We start from the raw sequence: 10,204 nt of genomic DNA, 5'->3' as shown, positions 1-10,204 counted from the left end.
GGGGTATGAAATCATGCCCCAAGCCGACCCCTGCAGAAACCAAATGAAATGGTCCACGGCAGACCACCCAGAGTTCCAACCCGACAGGAAAACCAGCGGTATCCGGGTATCTGCACGCTGCCTGATGACCCCCTACAGCCCCAGCCATAAGCACACTGTTGGCTACACTGGGGGCAGTGACATCCAAGTGATAAAACCTCACAGAAGTGAGAGGTGATGCACAACTCACTGCAGCACAAATATCTCCTACTGGGAACCCTTTAAACTAGTGGTTCTCAATCCTGGTCCTTAGGACCCAAAGGGGTGCACTACCCACCTGATTCAAATCATCACAGCTTGATGATGAGTTAATCATTTGGATCAGCTGTGTAGTGCTACGGCAATATAGCCTCCACAATCCAGTGTGAGAGATGCTGCTTAAGGCTGAAATACAAGATTTTTGCCTGGTCTACGGACTCTAACCATCGGAGAACCTCTCACATTTAGCAATTCAGTCAAGCCAAATCATAATGAACTAGTACATTTTAGTCATTTAGCAGACGCTCTTATTCAGAGCGACTTACAGTTTAGTGAGTGCATACATATATATTTTTTTTTTTCATACTGGCCCCCCGTGGGAATCGAACCATGCTCTTGCAAACGCCATGCTCTACCAACTGAGCTACACAGGACTAGCACATGTGCCTGGTATAGTACATGTGCCTGGTGGCTCCTCCTTGGCATTATGATTGGACAAGGGCTAGAATCGGACTGTATTTGCTGGGCAGGTTTGCGCATGTGTGGTAAGGAAATCATCACGGCAACTAATAACCTATTTTACCAGCTATTTCTAACTCCAGGGCTATTTCCCTCCACCGTCTGTCTTTCTCCAGTCTGTCGTGGTAGCTCTCCAACTGGAGATCATATAGGCAGCGTTGGTCCTGCCACAACTCTACAATTTTTTCCTCTTTGGAAATAGACTATAGTATGGAAGGCCATTCCCACCAACATTTTATTTTTGAAATATCAATACTATTTTTAAATGTTGAGATACATACATAGGATCTTCATTTGATCACTCTTTTGTTGCTGAGAATTTTCTTGCACAGCAGGAAATGCAAACTTGTAGTATATTCAAGGTTTAAAAAGGCTTCTAAAGTTTGTAATTTCCACTTTAAAATTTAAGACTTGATTTGCAGTGACAAAAAATGTATCAACCCCTACAAAAAATGTCCATTCATTTTTCATATTTCCTGTTGCTGCAGGACTATTTTCCTGCTGTAGCAAACTGGCTCAAATTAAGATCCTACATCTGTATAGGATATGTTTCTTCATTTGTAGCAATGTGTGGCGATTTCCATCTATCCACATTGCAGAGATCAGCACAGCAGGGCCACCGGCAAACATGTGGCGAGCTGACATTTGCCCCAGCACTTTTGATTAATGGAAAAAAATTGACACAAAAGCGTAAAGAATAGGCACAAAGTACTGTTGTTTAGACCGATTTGCCTCATGATTTTCAACTCGTGCACAATTAAACTGTGCTTTAGTCTGATCAACTGTAGCCTACTGATTGATAACAACCACAGCTAACAACCACAACACAATGTGGTTTATATTCAAACTTCGGGTGGCTAGGCTACCTAGACCTTTTCAATCCAAAATTATTGACTGGAATTAATCAATCAACACAATAGTAATTACGCAACCCTGCATAAAGCAAGCTCAGCCCTGTTAGTTCTATTGTCCAATCGCAGTTGTTGTCTCTTTGTCTGTGTAAAGACCCCCCCTGTTTGTTTAGTTTTAACATAGAATTCATAAGTACAAGGTTGCTGCAGTTTCACAGGGTTTTAATGTTTTCATCCTCCCTAGGGCCAGCAGTTTTTCCAGGATATTGTTTTTAAACCATATGACCTGATTAGACAAAATCCAGGTCCCATCATAGCCCATACAAAATTATTTTACAGCTGATTTATTACTATGTCATACCCTACAACTAGGGTCCAGAGTTTTACCTGGTTAGGTCAGTCTACCAGATCAGGAAAATCTCTGGGCCCCATAGAACAACCCCCTCCCCACCACCACTCTGGGATGCCACAACTGAAATCACCAAACAATGTTACAAATTAAGACACATATCCTATATGTATGATCTACTATCTCAAAATGTTGAGATACTATTTAAAAATGTTGACATAGTATGTCAAAAATGTGACTTATATATCTCTACATTTCGACTTAGTATATGCAGTGGGGAGAACAAATATTTGATACACTGCCGATTTTGCAGGTTTTCCTACTTACAAAGCATGTAGAGGTCTGTAATTTTTATCATAGGTACACTTCAACTGTGAGATACGGAATCTAAAACAAAAATCCAGAAAATCACATTGTATGATTTTTAAGTAATTAATTTGCATTTTATTGCATGACATAAGTATTTGATACATCAGAAAAGCAGAACTTAATATTTGGTACAGAAACCTTTGTTTGCAATTACAGAGATCATACGTTTCCTGTAGGTCTTGACCAGATTTGCACACACTGCAGCAGGGATTTTGGCCCACTCCTCCATACAGACCTTCTCGAGATCCTTCAGGTTTCGGGGCTGTCGCTGGGCAATACGGACTTTCAGCTCCCTCCAAAGATGTTCAATTCCATCTTCAATGCTCTTACTGAGGGAAGGAGGTTGCTGGCCAAGATCTCGTCCTTACACAGCTCTCTGGTCTTGGCCATTGTGGAGAGGTTGGAGTCTGTTTGATTGAGTGTGTGGACAGGTGTCTTTTATACAGGTAACGAGTTCAAACAGGTGCAGTTAATACAGGTAATGAGTGGAGAACAGGAGGGCTTCTTAAAGAAAAACTAACAGGTCTGTGAGAGCCGGAATTCTTACTGGTTGGTAGGTGATCAAATACTTATGTCATGCAATAAAATGCTAATTAATTACTTAAAAATCATACAATGTGATTTTCTGGATTTTTGTTTTTGATTCCGTCTCTCACAGTTGAAGTGTACCTCTGCTAAAAATTACAGACCTCTACATGCTTTGTAAGTAGGAAAACCTGCAAAATCGGCAGTGTATCAAATACTTGTTCTCCCCACTGTATATAAAAAAAAGTGATACTATCAACAACAACAAAAAATTATACTATCGACATAAAAAACATATTGGTGGCTGGAACGAGCTTCCATACTATGGTGCATCCACCAGTGCATCTTGCTTCCTTTTTGTGCCATTGTTGTAATGAACTTGTGAGGTAGTTGAAGATAACATTTATAGCTCTAAGTAGATGATTGGCTGACGGTGGGACATGCCTCGCATCTGCTGTTCACACACTGCTCACACTTGACGATAATGGACGATTTGAGGCCGAATATATTCAACATGTTTGACAATTATCGGGATGCCCTAGAGTGTCCGGGAGCCTGTGACAGCCATCAACCGCAAATCTGCTATTTGCTTACATTTTACAAGCTGCAGCGTTACGTTTTACTCCAGGTTTGCTCCGGTTAAAAATGTGTAGTGTCCACCCAGCTTTAGAAAGCGCTCTACCACAAGCTAGATTAGCAAAACAGATAATGACACCCCTGGTCCGCTCAATGTACATGCGTAACACTTATACCGGACACAGGGCATGTAACCTCGGTAGCAAATGGAGGAGGCGAATAGGGAAAAAAGTTTAAAAGCTAGAGAACTGAAGGACATAGTAATGACCTTATTGGTGAAGACTGCATTAAGACGCAACATCACCGTAGAGTTGCCAAGGGCAAACTTCATACAGGAGGGATGAACAGATAAGGCGTGGAGATCTCCAACTTGTTTAGCCGAGGCAAAAGCCATGAGCAGGGCTGTCTAGTAGGAGAGGATCTTCAGATCCACAGACTCCATCGGTTCAAAGGGGGCCTCACACAGCACCTCCAAAACCAAAGCCAACTCCAAAGTGGGCGCAATAGGTTCTAAAACCAGCCTGAGATGGCGCACACACCGGTAAGCTTCATAATGAAAAAGCTTCATAATGGAAAATTATCTAACGAGCGAAATGATGAACCCAATCTGCTTTATCTATCACCTAGTGCACAAGTTGACTGCAGGTATTTATTTTAAAAGTACTAATATTCCAAGCCCAAAACACATCACTTCCCAGAATGCTAACAAAATGCTAACAGGTACTAATGAATCCTCATAGAGAATGCTAACTAAATGCTAATGAGCGTATTGCAAACATTTTGTACAGTTTCTGACCTAAACTATACAAGTATTAAAGTATATCAGAAATGCTACTCAGTTTGCTGCACGCACAAAACGAATATTAGCCAGCAAGGCTCTTGATCCAGGAGGGGATTCTCTGCTGTTACCAAGCGAATGCTCGATTTTGGAAGAAGCTAATAACTTAGCTAGATAGCGAACTAGCTATTAATTAGCAAACCAAATGTACAACTGCAGAGCATTTAGCAGATTTTAGACAGTTAACGTAATAGTTATAAGATATCTAGCTGGCAAACATTTACAGTGCATTCGGAAAGTATTCAGACCCCTTCCCTTTTTCCACATTTTGTTACGTTACAGCCTTATTCTAAAATTGATTAAATTGTTTTTTTCCCTCACCAATTTACACACAATGCCCCATAGTGACAAAGCGAAAACAGTTTTTTTGACATTTTTGCCAATGTATTACAAATAAAAAAGATAAATACCTTATTTATATAAGTATTCAGACCCTTTGCTATGAGACTCGAAATTCAGCTCAGGTGCATCACGTTTCCATTGAACATCCCTGAGACTTTTCTACAACTTGATTGGAGTCCACCTGTGGAAAATTCAATTGATTGGACATGATTTGGAAAGGCACACACCTGTCTATATAAGGTCCCACAATTGACAGGGCATGTCAGAGCAAAAAAGGAATTGTCCGTAGAGCTCCGAGACAGGATTGTGTCGAGGCACAGATCTGGGGAAGGGTACCAAAAAAATTTCTGCAGCATTAAAGTTCCCCAAGAACACAATGGCCTCCATTATTCTTAAATGGAAGAAGTTTAGAACCACCAAGACTCTTCCTAGAGCTGGCCGCCCGGCCAAACTGAGTAATCGGGGAGAAGGGCCTTGGTCAGGGAGGTGACAAAGAATCCGATGGTCACTCTGACAGAGCTCCAGAGTTCCTCTGTGGAGAACCTTCCAAAAGGACAACCATCTCTGCAGCACTCCACCAATCAGGCCTTTATGGTAGAGTGGCCAGACGGAAGCCACTCCTCAGTAAAAGACACATGACAGCCCGCTTGGAGTTTGCCAAAAGGCACCTTAAGGACACAAAACATGAGAAACAAGATTCTCTGGTCTGATGAAACCAAGATTAAACTCTTTGGCCTGAATGCCAAGCGTCACGTCTGGAGGAAGCCTCACACCATCCCTACGGTGAAGCATGGTGGTGGCAGCATCATGCTGTGGGGATGTTTTTCAGCGGCAGGGACTGGGAGACTAGTCAGGATTGAGGGAAAGATGAACGGAACAAAGTACAGAGAGATCCTTGATGAAAATCTGCTCCAGAGCGCTCAGGACCTCAGACTGGGGTGACGGTTCACCTTCCAACAGGACAACGACCCTAAGCACAACCAAGACAACACAGGAGTGGCTTCAGGACAAGTCTCTGAATGTCGTTGAGTGGCCCAGCCAGAGGCCGGACTTGAACCCGATCGAACATCTCTGGAGAGACCTGAAAATAGCTCTGCAGCGACGCTCCCGATTCAACTTGACAGAGCTTGAGAGGATCTGCAGAGAAGAATGGGAGAAACTCCCCAAATACAGGTGTGCCAAGCTTGTAGTGTCATACCCAAGAAGACTTGAGGCTGTAATCACTGGCAAAGGTGCTTCAACAAAGTACTGAGTAAAGCGTCTGAATACTTATGTAAATGTAACATCTGTTTTTAATTTTTAATGAATTAGCAAACATTTCTAAAAACCTGTTTTTGCGTTGTCATTATGGGGTATTGTGTGTAGATTGTGGAGGGAAAAACACAATTTAATCAATTTTAGAATAAGGCTGTAACGTAACAAGGCTGTAACGTAACACAATGTGAATACTTTCCGAATGCGCTGTAGTTGTGAATTCCATACCATAATTAGATCACCTGGCGCGTGCTGCACGACAGTGAGTGACTCACAAGGCTCTGGTCTCTCATGGTTGTCTGCTTGTAAACAAACATGAACAATGCAATGTTCTTTATCTCTTAACATATTGCACAAGTTGACTGCAGGTATTTTCTTAAAAAGTAGCAACAAATATTAAAATGTATTTTAAAAATCCAGTGGCTTTTCCAAATACCCTGGTATACGGTATACTGCCGAAGCCTAGCCCATGGTACCATCAATCCCCACACGACAGCTGAAATAGCTGCCATATACACCTTCAGTGTGTAGAATAAACGGCCCTGCTCGAAAAGCCCCTGTAGGAACATTAAAATGTCTACCAGAGAGCTCTGAAAAGGAACAGATTTTGGCACCAAAGCTAGAACGCCCGCCACTTAGAGTACCAGTCAAAAGTTTGGACACACCTACTCATTCAAGGGCTTTTCATTATTTTTACTATTTTCTACATTGTATAATGATAGTGAAGACATCAAAACTTTGAAATAACACATATGGAATCATGTAGTAACCAAAAAAGTGTTAAACAAATCAAAATATATTTATATTTGAGATTTTTCAAATTAGCCACCCTTTGCCTTGATGACAGCTGTGTACACTCTTGGCATTCTCTCAACCAGCTTCATGAGGTAGTCACCTGGAATGCATTTCAATTAACAGGTCTGCCTTCTTAAAAGTTTATTTGTGGAATTTCTTTCCTTCTTAATGCGTTTGTGCCAATCAGTATACAGAAGACAGCCCTATTTGGTAAAAGACCAATTCCATATTTTGGCAAGAACAGCTCAAATAATCAAAAAGAAACGACAGTCCATCATTACTTTATGACATGAAGTTCAGTCAATCCGGAAAATTTCAAGAACTTTAAAAGTTTCTTCAAGTGCAGTCGCAAAAACCATCAAGCGCTATGATGAAACTGGCTCTCGTGAGGACCGCCACAGGAAAGGAAGAAATTGCAGCCTCAGAAATTGCAGCCCAAATAAATGCTTCACAGAGTTCAAGTAACAGACACATCAACATCAACTGTTCAGAGGAGACTGCGTGAATCAGGCCTTCATGGTCAATTTGCTGCAAAGAAACCACTACTAAAGGACACCAATAAGAAGAGACTTGCTTGGGCCAAGAAACATGAGCAATGGACATTAGACCTGTGGAAATCTGTCCTTTGGTCTGATGAGTCCAAATTTCAGATTTTTGGTTCCAACCGCCGTGTCTTTGTGAGACACAGAGTAGAGGAAACGGATGATCTCCTCATGTGTGGTTCCCACCGTGAAGCATGGAAGAGGAGGTGTGATGGTGTGGGGGTGCTTTGCTGGTGACACTGTCTGTGATTTATTTAGAATTCAAGGCATGGCTACCACAGCATTCTGCAGCGATACGCCATCCCATCTAGTTTGCGCTTAGTGGGACTATCATTTGTTTTTCAACAGGACAATGATCCAACACACCTCCAGGCTGTGTAAGGGCTATTTGACCAAGAAGGAGAGTGATGGAATGCTGCATTAGATGACCTGGCCTTCACAATCACCTGACCTCAACCCAATTGAGATGGTTTGGGATGAGTTGGACCGCAGAGTGAAGGAAAAGCAGCCAACAAGTGCTCAGCATATGTGGAAACTCCTTCAAGACTGTTGGAAAAGCATTCCAGGTGAAGCTGGTTGAGAGAATGCCAAGAGTGTGCAAAGCTGGGTGGCTACTTTGAAGAATATACATTATAAAATACATTTTGATTTGTTTAACACTTTTTTGGTTACTACATGATTCCATTTGTGTTATTTCATAGTTTTGATGTCTTCACTATTATTCTTCAATGTAGAAAATAGTAAAAATAAAGAAAAACCCTTGAATGAGTAGGTGTCCAAACTTTTGACTGGTACTGTATATCCATGCAACCCTCTCGTGGAGGGTGCCTTTGTGGACTGTGTAGTAGCAATAATGTTCAGAGGTAAACCCCTTGCCATCAGATTGAACCTTTCAGGTGCAAAGCCCACAGATTCCAAAATCCCTGGCCACAGGTGCCAGACCTGCCTGTGCTCCTGGGACAACAGGTCCCTGCACACAAGGCGAATTATCTCTACTAACCAAGGTAATTTGGGCCAACGAAGAGCCACATGGATCAACAACAAGCCCTTCTGACGCACCCTTCCCAGTGTGGGCTGATTCAGGTCCACAGGGGGAAATGTGTAAAAGAGGGGTCAGAGGCCACTGATGTGCGAGAGCATCTGTTCCCAACGGAGCACTCAGGTCCCTTATCGAGAAAAACAGCAGACAATGCGCGTGATGTGATGTGTTTAATTGATTTTAAACAATGCTATGATTGAAACATGCTAATCTTTTTAATTTCAGCATCCAACATTGATTGAAATTGAGGGAGATATGGACAACATATCATCTATAGTAATGCTCACACTTTCAGGGCTGGATGAATCTTGGACAAATAGATTAATAATATTTGTTTTTACTCTCCTAGGATTTATTTTGACAATTGTTCTCAATTTGACCTGGATTGTGATTATCATTTTACACAGAGCTCTCCATGAGCCCATGTATATTATATTGTGTAACTTGTGCATTAATGGACTGTATGGATCCACTGGTTTCTACCCTGCATTCCTTTATACTCTGATAACAGGATCAAAAATGATCTCCCTCAGTGAATGTGTTCTCCAGATATTTGTGATCCCAACATATTCCTTATGTGAATGTACTAATTTAACAGTGATGGCTCTTGACAGGTACATGGCAATATGTAGACCTCTGCATTATCAAACTGTAATGACGAGTAACAATCTGCAAGTTTTTCTGTTTCCCTGCGGTACAACAGTAGTGATCATTTCAATGATTTTCAGGTATCCTCTTTGTGGATCACATATAGACATACTCTTTTGTCAAAACTGGGCATTGATAGAAAGACTTGCTTGCCAAGAGGACATTGCTCAACATATTGACAATGGGTCAATAGGTCTTTCTTTGTGTTGTTTAATTCACTGTTAGTGTTTCTTATTTTCTCCTATGTCAAAATTATTGTTGCTTGATGGCATTCCAAAAAAGATCAACACATATGTATGACTACTTGTTTGCCTCATTAAATAGCCCTTGTCAACTTTATCATTTTAACAATATTTGATGCTATGGACGCTCTGTTTGGATCCAGAGATGGTCCTAATGTATTAGGAAACCTCATGTCAGTTGCTATTATTGTCATCCCTCCATTTATCAACCCCATTATATATGGTGTCAAACTAACTCCTATCAGGACACAGATAAAAAAACATTTTCAGCAGATACAGAGTTAAATACTTGTAATGTTATATTGATCAAACATTCATTGACTATTGCTAATTAGTATTCTTTGTTTTCTGTTTCACCTTCACACAGTTAGTTCAACTGTTTAAAGCCTCCTAAGAGTAGAATCAGAGCTAAGGTAACACTGCCAAAAACATGGATTGAAATGAGTAATGGAGTAAACTTAGTTGAGCTATTCTACCTCTAATGCAAAGTATTCTTGTAAAGAGTCAGCATGCACAGTACTGTAGATGTACAGCCACAAATGTAATAACACAGTTAAACGGGCAATTCTGGATCCATATTTAGTAGGGGTATTTATGTTTTATTCAGTAACAAGGTTTGCTCAGTTTCCACTTACTGTGTAAGGAACACAGGATCTAATTATCAGCACATGTGAAAAGAAAACTGAGTTGATAAAAACAAAAGCTAGATGCTATTTTAATAGTCATGCTGGGGTAAACCGCCATGAGAAAACCTCAAACCATTTGAACAGCTCAAGAGGCAGAACTAGTACAATGCGACACTAGTAGTCCTACCTTTAATATGGGCATGTCTTTACAAAACTTAACTGTGTGATCTATCAAAAGACAGCAAACATTTATGGAGGTGTACTGTAATGTGATAATGTAGGTACATGATGCAAACTCCTGACTTAAAAAAGACATGTCTCACCTACAGTATGTAGAAGTTTGAAGGTCTCTCACTGCCATTGAAAAGGTAGGCCTAAAAAGGGCAGACAGCAGAGGTCAAAGACTTATGAGACTACCCCCAAACATATATGTTCTACAAATATAGAATAAG

The 10,204-nt window shown here is 41.0% G+C and overlaps 1 pseudogene across 1 annotated transcript; it reads left to right on the top strand.

Moving 5' to 3' along the window:
- Positions 1-8,439: 8,439 nt before the first annotated feature.
- Positions 8,440-9,150, top strand: LOC311136309 (olfactory receptor 5AR1-like; annotated as a pseudogene). Its single transcript has one exon. The product of its transcript is annotated as an olfactory receptor 5AR1-like (transcript).
- The last annotated feature ends 1,054 nt before the right edge of the window (positions 9,151-10,204 follow it).

This window comes from Coregonus lavaretus, assembly GCF_964263955.1.
Source record: "Coregonus lavaretus genome assembly, chromosome: 10".
NCBI lineage: Eukaryota > Metazoa > Chordata > Actinopteri > Salmoniformes > Salmonidae > Coregonus > Coregonus lavaretus.
Note: the sequence above shows the minus strand (reverse complement) of the source record. Positions and strands in the feature narration are given on the sequence as shown.